This window comes from Periplaneta americana, chromosome 16 (genome assembly GCF_040183065.1).
Source record: "Periplaneta americana isolate PAMFEO1 chromosome 16, P.americana_PAMFEO1_priV1, whole genome shotgun sequence".
NCBI classification, from domain to species: Eukaryota; Metazoa; Arthropoda; class Insecta; order Blattodea; family Blattidae; genus Periplaneta; species Periplaneta americana.
In genome coordinates this window covers 94,590,879-94,610,548 of record NC_091132.1, presented here as the reverse complement: position 1 = coordinate 94,610,548, position 19,670 = coordinate 94,590,879, and the positions used below count along the sequence as shown (strand labels likewise).

At 34.3% G+C, this 19,670-nt stretch overlaps 1 protein-coding gene and 1 non-coding gene across 2 annotated transcripts in view; both read right to left on the bottom strand.

Moving 5' to 3' along the window:
* Window positions 1-19,670, bottom strand: part of LOC138690952 (neuropeptides capa receptor-like) — an 889,384-nt gene that overhangs the window by 335,614 nt on the left and 534,100 nt on the right. The gene's annotated exons all lie outside the window — the stretch shown is intronic.
* Window positions 13,506-13,577, bottom strand: TRNAY-AUA (transfer RNA tyrosine (anticodon AUA)). Its single transcript has one exon. It is a non-coding gene; the product is annotated as a tRNA-Tyr (tRNA).

Genomic DNA, 19,670 nt, shown 5'->3' with positions numbered 1-19,670 from the left:
ATACAGCGACGCATGTAATTCATACATTTCCTTTTTTCCAATTCAGTTCTCCGTAAGTTACAAATTTTCACACTTGAGTGCATTTTTCTTTGAAATAAATTAATAAATTTGCATGAAATTTTTACAGTGTTTTCTATGGCCTATGTTCTACAAAGTAGACCTTTGCGTTTATGAATATCACACACATAACTTAAGAAAAAAATATGTATGCAATGAACAAAATAATAGCAATTATTAATCAAAGTATAATATTTTTTTCTGTTTGACTAATGGTGCAATATTTAACTAAATATTGGTTTAGAATTTTCAAAAAACATTACTTGACATCTTAAAAAAATACAAGGGATATGAATAAAGATTTTTAACAATTAATATGCACTTAAAGTTTGAGGTACATTTAGCAAAGAGGGAAAAACAAGTTATCAGTTAGGGCCTTTTCTTTACACTTTCGTAATAAGCTAATAAGTTGTCTTTTATTCCACTAAATTCAGAATGATTTATTGTATAACCATGACAATTTTTATTCTACGCTGAACACTAAACGCCTAGATATATTGAACTAAACTTTTGTACTGAAATACTTTAATCGTACAGGCATCACAACCCGGTTCCCTTAATAAATCATTTTTTAAGAAGATAGAGAGTTATTAACAAAAAAGTAAAGCACTCTGAAGCTCAAATGCTTGTACTTTCACGAAGCATGTTGTTGTGCTTGAAGGTACCCAACTGCAATACCTGGTCTGGACGAATGAATCAATGAATGAATCTATGAATGAATCAACTAATGAATCAATGAATGAATAAATCGGTCAGTGAATCAATGAATGAATCAATCAATCTATACGTGAATGGATCAATGAATCGAGTGATGGGTGGATGAATCGATGAATGATTGATTGAATGTACTGAGAGAGGAAGAATGATCAATTAAATGGTAGGCCTACACGATGATAAACGTGTACTTTCAAGGGCTCTTGTAACTCCTGCATGGCTCAATGTGGTCTGCCTTTGCCAACCACCCAGGCGTTCAACAGCAATAATATAATTTCTATTTTTCGTAAGCGGTTGTGCACGACTCTAGTACAGATATCAAAAGGAAAGAATCCTCATCACAAGCTATAAAGTTCTTGCACAAAGTAGAGAAAATGACGGAAGCACGACTGAATCTCTTCAGCTTTTTAATTTTAAGACGACGAGACGCGGTGAAAGGAGTATGAACAAAAGATACTGCTTTCGGTCATGTTTTCTGATGGCAGAAAGACGCCAAGTTTTGAGCTACCCTTGAAACTGTCTGAAGTTTATGTCACTGCTTTTTGACCTTGACCGAGGGACGAGACATAGAGACAATTCTTGAGTGACCTTAATTGTAGAGAGAACATCTCACGTCGCGCTGCAGCATCAGAGTTAAGTAAGAAGTAAGAACAAAGTTACGAGACAAAATTATACATTTAACAGCTCACTTCAGCGTCTTTGCATTTTAAACAAGACGACCTACTCGTGAATCTCCAACGCTATTTTTCTCTCCATTTTACGTAGTGCAGCAACAAGAGATTTAATTAATCGAAAGTTCTGCGACACAGTATGCTTTTAAAACACGAGGGTCTTTCGTTCATTGTGCAGTTTATTAAAACCGTAGCACGGAAGAAGAAACATAATAATGTTTTTCATGCGAAAATAGATAAAAACTGCTACTTTCAGTAAACATGTGTTAAATTAGCTTTTCCTATTCTGTAAATTCTGCCTGTCCCTTTCTCTACTCGTAAATTTAAAAGCACAGCTAAAAAATAAAGTTCAAAGAAGTTAATACATAACACAGACTCTCCTACTGTAAAAGTCTAGATCTATTTCGCGGCGTCTTATTCAATGGAAAAGGTTAAAAAAAATCGCTTGCACTGTAATGGAAGACATTGTTTTCGATTACAGTCACACTGTACTAATATTTCTGAATATAACTAGGTACACTTAGCGGCAAAAAGAATGGGCCGACTCTTGGTCGATAGAAATGCTAAGTTCTATCGCGCGGTTCACTCGTGTAAACGTAACCCACTGCAAGGCATTGCTGTGGTGTCTCTTCATTGAAAGTCGTCCGTCTATAATGTAATAAACCCTACGAGCAGTGTGTGGCCCAGTTGTAAGAAGTCTGACATAAGTCTGACATCCATACCGAAGGTTGTGAGTTCGCGTCCCAGTACTGTAAAATTATCATTTTTTTTATTTTAACTTTTACTTAATTTATTGGTTTAAATGTGAAATGGCATTTGTTAACAAACTCGTTATGCCTGCCTTGTAAAAATATTATTGCACATCACCTGTGGGCTATTAATAGGTGAGACCTGGCCTGTATAAACAAAAATACTTGTTTCACATCCTAAAAAACCGGACGCATATCAAACAAAAATAAATAATTAAATTAAAAAAACAAACAATTTTTAATATATTAACAAAACAAGGCCTGTGATGGGGTCTAGTATCTCGTCCACAAACCACCTGCGTCAACAACTGCCCTCATTCTGTGCGGCATGGAGTCCACAAGATTATGGTACAGTCTAAATTCTTGGCCATCTCCTCCCACGCATCTAGAACTCTGTCCCACAATTCCTCAGGTGTCCGAACGGGTGGTTGTTCTGCCCAAATAGAGCGTAGGATCCTTTTGACTGCAGCCCAAAAATTTTGAATCGGATTCATATCTGGTGAATTTGGAGGCCAGTCGACTGGGTCGACATCACGTCTTCTCGTAAACCATCTTTGGATCCGGTTGGCGGTGTGTAGTTTATCGGATGATTATCCTGCTGGAAGAAAAGTGTTCCTTCTGGATATCGTTTTCCGTTGTATTAACAGATAGCAGTATTGCTTGAAAGAGAGAGGAGAGTTTATTATATATTAGAGTTTGGGCATATTCTAAGAGATATCGCCACATAATTATATCTTTGCGAGACACATATGGTGGCAAATTTGTAATTAAAAAAAGAAGATTGTGGGAGATTCGAACCTTAAGCTACTACTATCAACTTGTTCAATTGACGAATGCCGTAACGACTTGCGCTACTGTGACTGTTAATACCAGTTCGGTATAATACGTGGTTTTCCTGTTCATATTCGCTCCTGTTGATTTTGTATTTATCAATTTTATTACTATTTCACTCTTCAAGGGCCCTGGTGTATCTAGAATCAACCCACCATTCGATTTTATTACATATTTTAGACTCTTAAACAAAATACAGCAAATTTAAATGGTTTAATTATGTTTTATCTGGTGAACTATGGCTTTGACGAGACGAGCATGCGCAATGTTATGTCTCTGGAACTTAGAAATTGTCGGCCGGCCCATTCTTTTTGCCGCTAAGTGTACATGTATATTCGACTATATAGGCCTAATTAAAAGAAGGCAATAATAAATAAAAGGTAAATTAAAATGACAAATTCCAAACAATCACTGTTTTGGTTTTTGCAGCTCTCATATTCCTACTTAAAATATGTGCTTTAATCCCCATACTTTCGCCTCATATGTCATTACTACAGCCAGGAAGTTCATGCATTTGAATATATTTTTTTATAGGCTGTAATTAATTGCTGATTAATTATCTTCACAAATCATCAACATTTAAGCTTGTCAAATAAAATTTTATGTTGCATATATTTTCATATTTTGGCCTTTTTTTATAAATGCATAGTATGTCATGATATGTAAATTATTGTGACATATTTTCGTTCTTTATACAAATTAAAGCCATTTTATGTTGCATAAAAATGCATAGTTTCGATTTTTAAAATCAAAGCATCATTTTCTATTTTTGAAAACCGGTACTTAGTGAAATTATTATTATTTTTACGGGGAAAGTATTGAATGTTTCGCGGCACACTTAGCTAATCTCACGGCACAGTAGTGTGCCGCGGCTTAGTCAACTGTCCGAAGACAGGTTTGAACCTCATAAGTAACACCAATAAGGCATCACTCATGAGGCAACTAGGCCAGGAGATAATGGGTAGGGTGGCCAGTTCCTTTCCTCCTCCAATGCATAACTTACATCGCCGATTAGCTACATATTCCACTAGTCAGACTTCGGATGCATACAAACAATTCTTCCTCCTCTGACACATATCGTCAAGTGAGATGTACTGTCGGACAATAGATATACATATCAGCCAGAACCTCAATCAGAGGTGTACAGAATTTAATTAGTGAATATTTATTGGCATATTTTAGAGTTTTAAAGCCATACTTGCATGCATATTAATAGGTTTTTAGGGCATGAACGTCCTGGCTCTAGTCATTGCACTCTGGAATATGCTCTTATAAATTCTTCTCTTTATACTCTTCCGTGCATTCCTTTCCCACAGAATATAATTTCAATATCTTGTTAATCTTTTGCCTCTATTTATTCTATTTATTTCCGTCTTTGTTAAATATAAGTCAATAGATATTTACATTTTTCTACTCCAAGTATTTCTCAATTTTCTAGTGAGAGATTGTTTATTGAAACTACGAAACATTCTGATTTTTTGTAACTAATTTTTAGTCCAGCTTTTTCTTACGTTTCTTGAAATTTTCTAATCATAATATATTCTAAATCATCTCGATCTTCAGCACATATTTAGAAAGAAACTATTGGTTACTGAAATGAATTTCTTAAGATGGTGTAGAAAAACAAGAATGGATAGAATTTCTAATGCAGTAATAAGGGAAAATATGGAAATGAATAGATGCATCATAGAAGTCAAGAAACGGCAGTTATAGTTCGGTATGGGCACACTGTAAGATTGTAGAAATCAAGATACCCAAAGAAGATAATAAAATGAATACTAACAGGGAAGTAGGTACAAGATAGGCCAATATCCAATTGGAGATATAATACGTATAATGGAAGCTATGAAGAAAAGAGAACTTCGAGAAGACTGCTTAGACAGAGTGAAATGGAATATATATATATATATATATATATATATATATATATATATATATGTATATATTTTCATAGGTACGCCTATGGCATAAATTACATAGTAGGCTAAGAATTCCACTGATCGTTTTACTGTTCGCAGTAAAATACTATTTATAGTGTTCCAAAGGCAAGTCAAGGTGATTATGTTTAATTTTTACGTGATTTTCTTATTTATCTGGAAAGGTCTTTTCAATTTCAGCAGTCAGGAGTACTTGCAGTCTCAAACCAGACATTGTTACCAATGCATTTATTACTTTGTATGTATAATTTCTGAATAAATCCACATGTCTTTCTGTCTATATATTTCCCCCCCCCCCCCGTTCGACACTGGTGAATTTTTTTCTTTCTAACGAAATATTTTTGGTAAGTATTCCTTTCTATATGTTTGAAAATTTACTTCTTTTCATATTGATTAGAGCCATGATTCGTACAAATAGGCCTACAAGAACTTGCATTATATACAGTAGGTACACGCTATAATTTCGCTCTTCATAACGATATACGAGGCAAACCTATTCTTCCACGCAATGTACTTAATCCTTACTTGAAGTAGCAGAAATACTATGTAGTGCCACAACGGTAGCCATGTTGCACAATAAATAATTCTTGAAGGTGTGTTCGAAGTAACAATGAACTGCAGTCGTGTCCATATCACGTCGGTCTTAGCAGTGTTAAATTTACTCGTTTATAGTAAAGTTGCATTGAAAAACAATTTTCTGGTCCAATGCGGCATCTGTGTGTGTAAATTTACAATATTAAGTGATTGCATTGTCTAACAGGCATGCTAAAGAGGCGCTCTCAGAGCGATTTGTTTCTCCTTCTCTCACTCCTCTGCAGCGACATTGCACGTGGAGAAAGGGAGTGCTACTGTCCGTTACTCAGGAGAAGACGAGCGGAAAGAATGTGACCTTCTTGACTATCGCTGCTGATTATTATAAACATCGCCCAGATAAGCATCCCAGTAGCCAGGTTATTACTCGTACAGGAAACATGAGTAACAATGCGTATGGAAATTAAAGCTAAGTTGAACAGGACAGAAGGAAGCCTAATGTTTCCGCTTACTGCAGTACAAATATTGCACGCGTTGTACGTTATCTGTTCACATCTTTTCCCCCTCAGTCCGCTCTCGTCTTCTCCTAAGTCACCGACAGTAGTGTAGTCAGGGCGTCAAAATCAAAACAAATCCATGTCAGTGACGGCACGTCAGTATGAGCGCACGAAGTAAGTCCCCATTATTTCACAGTAAGTGGAAATAATTTTTTTTGTGTGTGCCAGACGGTCAAAAGGCTCTCTGTTTAATTTGTTCAACAGTAATTGCTTATACGTATCACTTTAACAACAGGAGACATTTTCGGAACACACACGCGCAAGAATATGGGGAAGATATAATTAAAGATGTGATAAGAAACAGTTATTTAATTTATTTATTTTTCATATGTGAATTTTCACTAATTACTTTGTTTTCAACTTAAATACAGAGGATAAAGAACTTGAAAAAATAGTTGTTTTTCTTTAGTGATCTGTAAATTTGTAAATACTGACATCATATATTTACTTTGAGATCAATTTGATTGAATTAATGTTTCACTAGAAATTAATAACTGCTTATGATTTGTTATTATAATCAAAACCTATAGCATTTATATATAGCTATTTACATAAGCAATATCATACACAGTACAAAGCTATGACAAACGTGCCGCCACTGGAACCTGACTGATGTAATTTGTAGAATGTAGCCCATTAGTATTCAAAGTTAGCACGGTAGGATATTATGACAGAACAACGTCAAGTAAATGACCTCGCTCCCAACTGAAGCCGAGTTTACCGGGCCTGCTCTCTCTCTATCTCTCTCTCTCTCTCTCTCTCTCTCTCTCTCTCTATATATATATATATATATATATATATATATAAATTATAAAATTATGTAAATATACATCTTGATTACACAACTTTTAACACTATATCACTTCGGAAAACGTATTATTTGGCTTTCTTGTGTTAAATTTTATATTACCTCGTTAACATGTTTCAGCCTGCTATTGGCCATCTTCAGAATTGGTAGTTGCTGGTCTTGGCGCCTTTTGTTTTGTTTCCTGTGGGGCGCGAAGACCAGTAACAACCAGTTCAGAAGATGGCCAATAGCAGGCTGAAACATGTTAACGAGGTAATATAAAATTTAACACAAGTAAGACAAATAATACGTTTCCCGGAGTACCTATATAAATATATTGAACTCTTTCACACAAAATTTTAAATCATATAATTTATTATTAGCTTACTCCCGAAAAATCCAAAGTTTGTGCTCGGGAGTGTCCTTGGTTAGTAAGTACAAAAGTACAGTAAGATACTCCCTCCGTTCCAAAATATGGTATAGGCTAGTAACAAACAAAACATGTTTGATTATTGCGCATACGTGCGCGAAATGTTTCGCAGTGTGGTATTTTGTTCAGTAGTCGAAGGACTATCAGACAGTGTGTTGTGAATGTTTCTAATCTTCTGGAGTGCATCAAACTATAATATTTACATAGTTCATTATGAACAGAAATCAAATGGGCACTTGCTACGGTGTTCCTGTTGCAGAAAATGTAACAACAACCCAGTCAATGCTGAATAGAATATCACAGTCAATGCTGAATAGAATATCAAAGGCACAACAGTCGTATAAAACGGGTTGTAGTTTAATACAGTTTTTATGTTAATTTGTCTCTCTCAAAACAATCTTTGTTTTCTCTTTTATTAATTTGACATCACACTGAATGAAATGTACCTCATTTTTATGTTTTCCTGATGTTAATTTATCAAACAAATAAGTACGGTATCTAGAAGATGTATTAAAGTTACATCATATTACTGAGAACTTTAACAAATCTATACCATATTTTGGAACAGAATTAATGACATCTTTCTACACCATATTTTGGAACAGAGGGAGTAATATACAAATATAAGCGTACATTACAAAAGGAAATACAATTAATTATAACAAAAAATGCCGGAAATATTCTTAAGAGTCCAATTTTTTTGTTAGGTAAAATTTTTAAGAAATAATATGTACAGTACATTCTTCAACTCATATTCATTCATTAATGCTAAGTGAGGATGATTATTATTAAAAGAATTCTTGGGCCGAAATTAGAGCTATGTCTCAGATCAGAATCGGTATTACACTTCGGTTCAATTAGTAGGAAATAAATAGCACACCTTCTTGAAAAATAAATATTATAATTTGACGAGTGCCTAGTTTTATTTTGTTGTATTATGTTAATATATATGGTGAACCGTAAGTAATGTCATTAATTTCAGGGGCTTATTCTTTGAGGTATTTCAAACAAAAAAGTATGTATGGAGAGAATTTTTTTGTCAAGGGCTCCGGTTTTTAGGTGTTTTAAGGCATTTCAACTAACTGCCTCTCCTAAGTGAATGACGTCAGATGATAAAACTTCAGAAATATTTTGTCCACTTGATCCTAGAGTAGAAAGATTTCACTTTAAATTAAATGTGTTACCTGGGAACAATAATCAAAACATTGCCCACAAATTAATGAAACCGGCCGCAAAGTTAGGAACTTAGCGCGACGAGAAACAGTCTCTTTCGTTGTCTCATATGTGCTGAAGGAAGTCAAAACTGAAAATTTTAACGGTACTTAATAATCGTGTGTCTTCGGCCTAATTTAATACTGAGAACGCCGTATTCAGTGACAACCTTGATAGGCAATCAGCTACTGAAAAGATCTATAAAATAATCTGAACAGTAGGTACTTTATTCACAGATAGTACAAAGGCGGATTTTCAAAAAGAACAGTTTCCCAAATCGTATATGTATTTTTTTTTATATAGACATATTTTATGTATCACAATGTGGTGCAAATAAAGAAGGAAAACATGCAAATTAACGTTTCTTTCTTTCTATAATCAGAAAACATAAGTCTGTCTTCTGTTTGCCGATGTGTTATAATGGTATGGTTAAGGTATGATCACTCGTGTAACTCTCATATTTCAGTTCTTTAGTTTGAAATACGTAATCCAAGTTCAATAATACAGAGATCTTATTTCTCTTATCATATGAATAATAAGCTGTGTATAAATTAGAATACAACGGAATTTATCTTCAATTCTGGAAATATACTCGTATATGACGATGATACAGCAGTAATTTTTAGTGGGTCGAATTGGAATGATGCCTACCTAAATGCTAATAGAGGTATAAATATAATTAAGAAATGGTTAGTTGAAAATTTTCTCTCACTGAACATTTCAAAAACAACTGCATTTCCTTTTACATTAACGGCTTCTAGTCTGAGAAAAATCAAACTCGATAAGGATACAAATTTTAAAATATACACTTGCTGTAACATAAACTTGATTGATTGCAATTGCTCTACCTTGACAGAATCCACGCAAGTAAAATATTTAGGTGTTGTCACTGATCAACATTTAAGATAAAATAAACATGTAACATATTTATGTAATAGGTTACGGAAAACAATTCACAACTTTGTAACCCTTCGCGCATATATGCCTATCTATGTTCTTCGTGTTGTTTATCTAGCCTTGTTTCAATCAGTCATTCAATACGGAATAAAAGGATGGGGTGGAATGACAAAGACTATCCTAACTCCATTAATATTACTACAAAAACGTATCATCAGAATTTGTCTGCATAAACCACTTGATTATCCGACACAATTTATTTATTCTGAATTCCAAGTACTAAAAATTGAGCAAATATATAAACATACAATACTAATTTATTTTCACAAAAATGGAATGAATTTTATAACTGAAAAACATATACATAACACCAGAAAAAATGTCCCAACTCTTTTGGCAGAACCTAAATGCCACATTACACCTGGATTAAGACACAGTAGGAATTATGGACCAAGAGTATACAATTCAGTATTGAAAAATAATCCAGACCTAAGCAATTTATACATTCTTAAGTTTAAAAATAAAGTGAAAATGTTTGTATGATGTTTATTAAATTTTTTTGTTATTTTTAAGTGTTACTAGCATTATATGTTACTAATATTTATTGTATTTATCTGATGCATGTAGCCTATAAGATAAAACATTGTAATAAATATAAATAAATCACTTTCTTAATTAATAACAGTGCATATCTCCAATAAATGATTTCTTAGCATCGCCACAGATACACTTGATTGTACTTGTCACTATCTTTGTCAATAGACAGTTCTTGAAATTTTTATTTTCCCCGCCATTCATAAAATATTTTGATATGATACCTCTTGCATAAAAGGGGAGATCTATAACTGAAACTTGATTAATATATTTCAGTATTATTTGTATTTATCCTGGTAATAATGAACAGTTTGACTCGTAGACATTTTGTTTTTCATCATTAACTTCCCATGATTGTATGAGAAGATTCAAAGAGAACGGCAGTTACGCAGACCTTCGGCTCCCCCCTACTACCAATAATGCATAACACATGTCAATACGGCGGTTGCTGTCGTCTGCGTTACAACGAACTTTACTGTTGATTTTCGAGTTCATTTTTTTCCTGGCTATTATATGCTTATTTAAATTGTGTTAACTCTCGCCAAGTGGTTTTAAATTTTATTTTATCTGTCTTAGTATTTATTTTATTATTGTAAATATTTTTGTTTTATTATTATTATTATTATATTATTATTATTAATGAATTAATTTCTATTACTATCTTTGTATCATCTCCGTCACGGTTATTCTATTATTATTATTATTATTATTATTATTATTATTATTATTATTATTATTATTATTATTTCTATTATCAATATTATTATTGATTTCTGTAAAATTTATGTAGACTACTGGACTGTACCCGAGCAAGAGCATATGCTCATTTCGGGTATCAATTCATATGTATCATTTCAAATGTAAATTGTGAATAAATTAGAATTAGAATTAGAATTGTAATGTCAATAGGTTTGTGTCATATGACAATAAAAATGAATTATTACATGATGAATCAATATTCTCTATATGTTCTACAAATTTCGTATTTTACCTAATTAATTCAAGAACTCGTAAGTTACGTATGCAATATTTACGATATGCAAATGAATAAAATTGAAATAATTACAGGGTAAGCAAGAACTGCGTGAAGAGTTTAAAAAGGAAAAGAAAAATAACACCACCGATAAGCATCCCCATTTACAAATATAGCAGACTCGATTTTGATTTCCTTAGTAGAAGTGGAAACGTACGTAAGTCTATTTCACTTCCATTTGAACGGAATGTGTAGCCTATAAGTTGCATTATGTTAGTCTTGCATTGATTTAATTGATGGTTTTGTACCGGACTGACCACATGGTGCAAACATTTCACTAATTGTGAATTTTAAATTTTGGTTCGTAAGATATGGAGCTGGAAGGAGACAATGTGTCACAAACTCACGAAATCAGACGTTTGTAATGATAAAATAAACATAAAGGACTTTGATCCTATCCGGTGTTTCTAACTATCTTATATACACATCTAGCACGTTTCTTACCCCACGCCGTGGTTGTTATGCCTTGTGATTTTAGGGACAGAAAATGTTCAAGTACAGACCTAGACCAAGGTTCAAGGTGAAACCATTCCTGAATACTTCAGACAATTGCGCCATATCCATGTCTTTTCAAGGCAGAACTATTTAGTAACGCGATATAAAAGCATACTTTCATGAAAACTGTCAGCAGGCGTACTATTGTCTTATACACGACGATAGAGGAACTATAATACAGTATTTAATAGATTTAAAGTATCTTGAAAACAAGTCCGTTTGTATAAGAATAAATTACTTCCTGAGACACACATCTTACTTTGAATTCGTAAGTGCAATTTAATGATATTGGGAAGGTCTGTAGAACAGATTTGCATTAAAAACCCGTAAAGAAATCAAAATTTCTGTTTTAAAAATGCAAAAACTTTTATTTATTGGCCTTTGTATACATATAACAATTTTAGTTTTGTCTGTGAAGACATAAATTTGTGGTTACGCCCTATCAAGATCTATGATCGCTGCTACGCCTGTATCCTGGAAATGCGCCAACTGATTCTAGATGTATGACAGTTTTCTTAACAGCACAGGAAACAAACTCGACTCCATGCGTAATCCTCTGTTCTTTGAGGCCCACTCGGACACCTGACAGACTGGAAAACCTTAATTGGAAGCAGCCAGAACCACCTGGTGGTTTTCAGTGTTTAAAGACATATTGGGTTACAATGAATCCTTACAGAACTTTATAAGATTATGCAGTCTCATACAGATTGAGTAGTAAAAATTGCTTTGGGATTTAAAACTGAGAGAGGGAAATCAAAAACTCCCTAACTCCAAAAAAACAAATTTTACAGGAGAGAGAAAAAAACTTATTATTTATCTTACTAACTTTAAATGTTATACATTTATCTATTAATATTGTGTAAAATTACATTCTTTATTTTAAATACTTCAAAACCTAAATTTTTACATTGTCTTACGCTAAAATTGGAAATGAACACTGCTGAAGTTAGTGGTTTTCTGACTTCCACAGTATATGAATTAAGAAAAGTGAATAAATATGAGCCATGTGAAGAAAAAAAGATAAGTAGCCTATATCATGAGGCCCTTATGAAAAATTGGAATATATGAGAAAATGGAAGTTTATTATTAGATTAACACTGCTATATTTTCTTTAATTTCAAATATATGAGACACAAAATCACAAATTACCATAAAGCACATCAAAATACACAAATAAAACCACAAACAATATTAAAATATTAACACAATGTCATTCATGTTACAAATTCTGTTTTTTCTCTCACTCTCATGTTCTTCCGGTTCATCTAGATTCTAGATTATTACTGTCGGCAAACAGAGTTTGGTAATTCATCCTACTTTCCCCAGAAATAAACTGCATTAAATTTTGCAAGTCCTTTTGCTTTCTTCTTTCAATGGCAATGCTGAATTGTACTTTAGTTGACTGGGGAATGATGCATCTGTATTGGGTTTCTGGAAGTTAATCGACTCGATATTGTGCCTTTAATAGTCTTACTTACATGGATTTCATAGATTTTTGTGACATTCTGAATACCGTATCGTATCAATTTACTCAGCTGGTTAAGCGATAATGTTGCCACCTACCGGGAAATTAAGCTTGGAATGCAAAAACTCTCTTATTCCATGGAGTAAATGGAGTTCTGACTTCCACGAGTTTTAAAACAGCCCCCAGAATGCAGATGAATGTCGATATTAGTGTATTCTTGCTTTCCACGCATGCGGGACAAACTAAAAAGCATCATCCAGCCCATAACTCAATTTTGTCAAAAATTGGAGTTAGTGAGTTTTTGATCTCCATGTCTCAAATTGTATACGGAGATTTAATTTCTTCGATGTTCTGAAGACTTCGTCCTCAGGGTCATAATCACTCTTATGTTGTGTATAATAAAAAAACTTGTCTAGTCAAAACAACTGGTTAATAAAACATTATACAGAATATATATTTTGATGTACCGAAGTACATATGATATTTCCATGCAGATATTCTGCGTCATCATATGATGAAAGAGTGATGGAACGGAGAAAAATTCTCTCCGGCGCCGGGATTTGAACCCGGGTTTTCAGCTCTATGTGCTGATGCTTTATCCACTAAGCCACGCCGGATACAACCCCGACGCCGTTTAGAATCGTCTCAGATTAAGCTCCATCTCTTGGGTTCCCTCTAGTGGCCGCCCTCTGCACTACGTCATAGATGTCTATGAACGCAGGACCGAAGTCCATACATGTGTTGAGGTGCACTCGAATGAGTGACTGGTTGGCCGGGATCCGACGGTATAGGCGCCGTCTCAAATCACAAAGTGATTTATTACGCATATCATATATATTTTGATGTACCGAAGTACATATGATATTTCCATGCAGATATTCTGAAAACCCGGGTTCAAATCCCGGCGCCGGAGAGAATTTTTCTCCGTTCCATCACTCTTTCATCATATGATGACGCAGAATATCTGCATGGAAATATCATATGTACTTCGGTACATCAAAATATATATGATATGCGTAATAAATCACTTTGTGATTTGAGACGGCGCCTATACCGTCGGATCCCGGCCAACCAGTCACTCATTCGAGTGCACCTCAACACATGTATGGACTTCGGTCCTGCGTTCATAGACATCTATGACGTAGTGCAGAGGGCGGCCACTAGAGGGAACCCAAGAGATGGAGCTTAATCTGAGACGATTCTAAACGGCGTCGGGGTTGTATCCGGCGTGGCTTAGTGGATAAAGCATCAGCACGTAGAGCTGAAAACCCGGGTTCAAATCCCGGCGCCGGAGAGAATTTTTCTCCGTTCCATCACTCTTTCATCATTATACAGAATGTTTAAAAAAGATTGTGTAAAAAAAATTGTGAGATATTAGGTCAGGACATTTGGAGCCGTTTGAGATAGGGAATACATATCCGCCGAAGCCTCCATCCAGAGCTATGTCATTGTTAAAATTACAATACCTGCGGGTATAGCCCTGATCAGCTTACTTAATACCCTAAGGGTAAAACCTATCCATTTCCCCTCTTACTACATATGTTAGTGGATTATAGTTACTTTCTAGTTGTCAGGTTGAATTTTCTTTTGCTTCTTCATTTCGAATTTTGGGTACAGACAAATACTACAGTTATTTTCTAACTGTTATGTTGGCAGCAATAATTTCGGTTTGTAGTAAAGAACACTGATGAAAATGCACGTACCTAAGCTTGTGAATTAATAATTAATTTGTAATACTAGTATTAATATTAATATCAATATAGAATTCAGTTCTGTTGAGATGTGATTCCATTTCAACACCATATTGAGGTAATTGTAATTAAATAAGATATAGCTTATATACCTAATTGGTATGAAACATGGACAGAAATATATTTCACGTTTTAATGAATTTATTTCGTGTTTATATGTTTATTAAAATATCCAAGAGAGGAAATAGCATGGTAGCGACTTCTCCAAGAAAGAATGTGCTTGTAAGTATTTTAAGTACCTAGGCTATACAGTTCCAAGTGGTATTCTGTTTTCGTAATTCGTACTAATTATTTCACGTAATCAAACTAAATACATTTTTAGGTTAGGTCTCATGAATCGTACACTTTTAGTCAAAGCAATAAATTTCATGTCAGATAAAATAAATTTTAATATTAGATAATACTAATCCTAATAACCAACATAATATGCGAGACTCCAGAAGGAAAATATACTATTTCATAAATTATTGAACTATTTGGGAAGTACTTCGCAATTTAAATATGAGATATGATAAATAACAATACATTGTTATTCTTAATACTACTCTATATAAAGCATATGAGCTTGAAGTACTTGGGATGTATATAAGCAGTAACATGAGCTGCTGCCAGGAAGTCAAAAGGAGGATGGTAATGGCAAAGGAAGCTATTAATAGAAAAACGAGCATCTTCCGCGGACCTCTGGAAAAAGGACTAAGGAAGAGACTAGTGAAGTCCTTTGTATGATGTGTGGCATTTTATGGAACATAATCATGTACATTACGACGAAGTGAAGAGAAACAAATAGAAGCATTTGAAATGTGGATATGGAGAAGGATGGAAAGTGTGAAGTGGACAGACAGAATAAGAAATGAAGCTGTGTTGGAAAGAGTGGGTGAAGAAAGTGCCTAAGTTACGCCCGCGACTCGATTTTCATATATTAAAGGGCTTAGATTTTTATATATTAAAGAAGTTATAATTCAACCCTAAGGAGAAAATTCTATGCCAAAAACAAAACAATTCTTTAAATTGATAAATGTTCCCGAAAATTTAATTACAGTAATATGGTTTTACATTTTTCCAGGTTAGAACTGCTTTTGTACATCCACATTAGATGATTGGTACCTATTTCTACTGTTGTTAGTGAATGGTAATCCTTGTAACTACTGAACTAACAGATTTTTAACTTTTAGCGTACGAGGTCTGTAAATAAAGTAATGAGAATGAACGAATATCATTACACCCTGCAATACTGCTTGGCTATCTTTGAAAGCGGAGGCAGGTCAACATTCCACGTGCCGTCAGTGAGAGTTTGAACTCCCTAGCGTCACAAAGTGCACCGTAGCGGCTATGGTTGTAAAGGTGTTTGTTGCTAATGTGTTCTGAAATGGGTGATAGCAAGTTCGAGCAAGGTTGTGCTATAAAATTTTGCTTTAGACTCGGGCATTTTCGAAGCGAGAATCGATTGACGACGAACCTCGGAGTGGAAGGCCAATAACATCGAGAACTGATGAAAATGTCGCCAGATTCCGAGACCTTGAGCGTTCTGACAGTCGATTAATAACACAAATGATTGGGGAAGAGTTGAATTTGAACCACACCACTGTTCATTATATTCTGACATGTGAATTGGGGATGAGGAAACTCTGCGACGACATGGTTCCAAAGAACCTTTCTCAGCAACAAAATTACAACAGGAAAAGTGACCCCCCCCCTTTTTTTTTGATCGTGTCATTACGATAACGAATCATGAATTTTATAATACAACACGAAGATAAAGCGCCAAAGCCAGGCATGGCAAACGAAAACCTCACTAAAGCCAAACAAAAAGCAAGAATGAGCAAATCAGAAATCAAATGCATTCTGATTTGCTTTTTTGATATCCAAGGGATCGTCCATAGGGACAAACGGTGAATCAGCATTTTTACCTCGAAGTTCTCGAAAGGCTTTGAAAAAGGAGCTCGTGTGAGACTAGGAATTGCGACCACCTAGTGCAGGTATGTCAGAAATGAGGCATTGATTGTGCATTTATGTGCGCGGATCGCCGGTCTGTGCGGACTGCATCATTCAGGCGTTGCTCTTACCAGTTCTTAGCTGGAGGGGTGTACAATAATCTATTCTGCGCTTCTAGGGTTGGATTAAATAGGCATTTGTTCATCACAAACACACTTAGCACAAGAAAAAAAAAACAGTTATTATCAGTGTCTACGTTTGATACGTGTAATACAAGAAACTTTAGGCTTACTCAGTTATACTTTATAAAGTAGTGGTTTGTAAAGCATAATTTATTAACATGGTTTTTATATGGAATTTGAAGAAAAAAATATTGCAGTAATTTGGAAACAACAAAAAATGAATAAGTATTTCATTTTACGTAGTAGGTACTAATTATTTTAAAGTAATAGACCATATTCTTTCATTGTTTCTCAAGCATTATTATTTATTGGGACCATTGGTACACAAATGTTGAAGAAAATATTATAGGCTACTTACAATTAATTACATGCAGTAGAACATTGTGAAATTTTTACACTGAAATCATTTCCTTGCTGTATGTCAATATAAATTAACAATAATATTAATAAATGATATAAATTAAGCTTAGAATTTAAAATCACATAGGCCTATAGCATATTTGGAAAACTTTGAGAGCAAGTATCGACAAGTCGGGAGCGTTACTGAAAGAAATTAGAAGTGTAGTTCACAAGCTGTGAAGCGACGATACTCTCTTTATGTCAGGTTTAAAGATTTATTAATGTAAGTATATTAACATATTATAAATGGAAAATTTCCCATTATATATTTTTCCAGAAAATTTTTCCGCCTTGCAAATAGTTGCTTTCTTCGCTCCTTACAACCTCAAGAGCCTCATATGTATTCCTCCCTATATTCTCATCACTTAGCAGCTTATGAAATAAAAGTCGTCAGTCGCCTAATCTTTGATGCCTGTATTAGTACAGACTCCAAAACAACGCCATTGTCAAATTAGTTTTGCCGCGAGGGTACTGATTAAGAAATAAGCGCTGGCGAATATCATATTTTGAGAACTTTACTAATCTGATCTAAACTGTCACAAAGCTCTTACCTCGACATGGGTTGATGAAAGACTTTCATTTTAAAATAATTATTGTTGGCTGAGGAAAACATAACAATTATGTGATATGATTCGTGATTTCTCTCCTTCATTATATCTGTGGAGTCCTCACTTTATTTTTCATAACGCATTCACAGTCACAGCTCAACCAGCACCCGTACTGATCTGGTCTGCTGCTGCAGATACTGTATAGCCCTGACGCGCGCCCCTCCAACCTGATTCAGTCCCTCCAGGTAGGGGAATAGGAACTGCACATTGCACAGAGACATCTGCACAATGTGCACGACTGCACAGTGTGCAGGGTTTTGACATGCCTGACCTAGTGGCTGCATCACGGCAATGCGCCTTGTCCACTGCGCTCTCCATTAATGTATTTTTGGCACTTAAAACATTTCCGTTGTTCCTCAGTCTGCTCATTCACTGGACCCAAGTCTTTGAGATTTTCTTCTCTTTCCGAGGATGAAACGTCACCTGAAAAGACACCATTTTAGGACAACAGAGAACATTAAAAAAGCCGTAACCGATCAGCTGAAAGTGATTTCAGATTCGGAGTTCCAGCATTGTTATGAAGAATGGAAACAATGTTACAAGCGCTGTGAATCTTCCCAATGGGACTATTTTGAAGGAGACAATTTGGATGTGTAATTTACTTCGAACATAAAAATAATAAAAAACAGTCTCACTACTTTATTTACAGGTCTCATCTATCACAATGAACACAGCAAAATATCGCGCGATTTAGTATTTTTCTTTACAGTCATTCCTTATTTACACCGAGATACTAGTGAACGTATGTACAAATGCAACAATATTCACACCATTACTGATGCCTCCTGTTATTAACTTTTGTTCATTTCACTGTCGACATAATTATGAAAATGCAATACTTAATTTGAAGTGTCATGGCAACAAACCGTTAATCATATTTTTAGAAAATTGTGTTGTAAAATTAATACAAATTTAAACGTATGCCAAACAAGCCAAAATTGAAATGTCATTCTTACTTAATGATCTATATCAGTGATGTCAACTGATGCCCATAGGAGCAAGCGCGCGCTTTGGAGCTCAGAAGAGCCTGAGCGCTTTACAGCGGAAAGGAAAGAGACAAAAGAGGTATTATATGCCGCTTGGTCGAGCTATATACAGGGATGGCCAGCACTGATTCAATGGATAAAGGAAAGAGAACTTATTAAAACTGTATCCATGTTAATTTTTAGATTTGTCTGAGAAGTATAAGTGCATTATAAGAATGTAAGTTTTAATTTTAATACCGTATTCATTTTTCACAAGTTTGCTTTTTATTCAAAAGAAATATTTTCTCAACTTTTTTTTTACAGAAAAGTGAAATTTTCAGATAGGCCTATGTTTGTTTAGTAGCCTTACTGAAACAATGTTTTCGTAAATCTAATATTATATAGTAAATATGTATTACTGAAGATAGTGTATTAAAATGCTTGAAAATATTCGCATGGTAATGTTTGTAAGGAAATGAATTAACAAAGCAAATACTGTTACATCATAAACAAAAGATATGTGCCTATGTGTTGGTAAAACGTCAGCTCTATAGCTTCAGCAGATTTCGAGATAATTTAATATTCTGATAAGAGAAAGTTGTGCACCAATATCACCTAAAAGCATAATGCGATAAGAGTTGTATGATGTAATATAAGTTACAGTTAAAACGTATACCTAGACAACTTTGCTTTGTACTATAATATTGTTTTGATTACTTTTATAAGGCTAAAGATACCATCAATATCAATTTCAACTTATCATGTCATATTTATTGCCTTTATTTGAGATAACACTTTCTTCATGAATGATGTGTTTAATTCACTTAGTATAGTATAGTTGTAGTTATTATGGAACTTGTGTGAATATTCCTT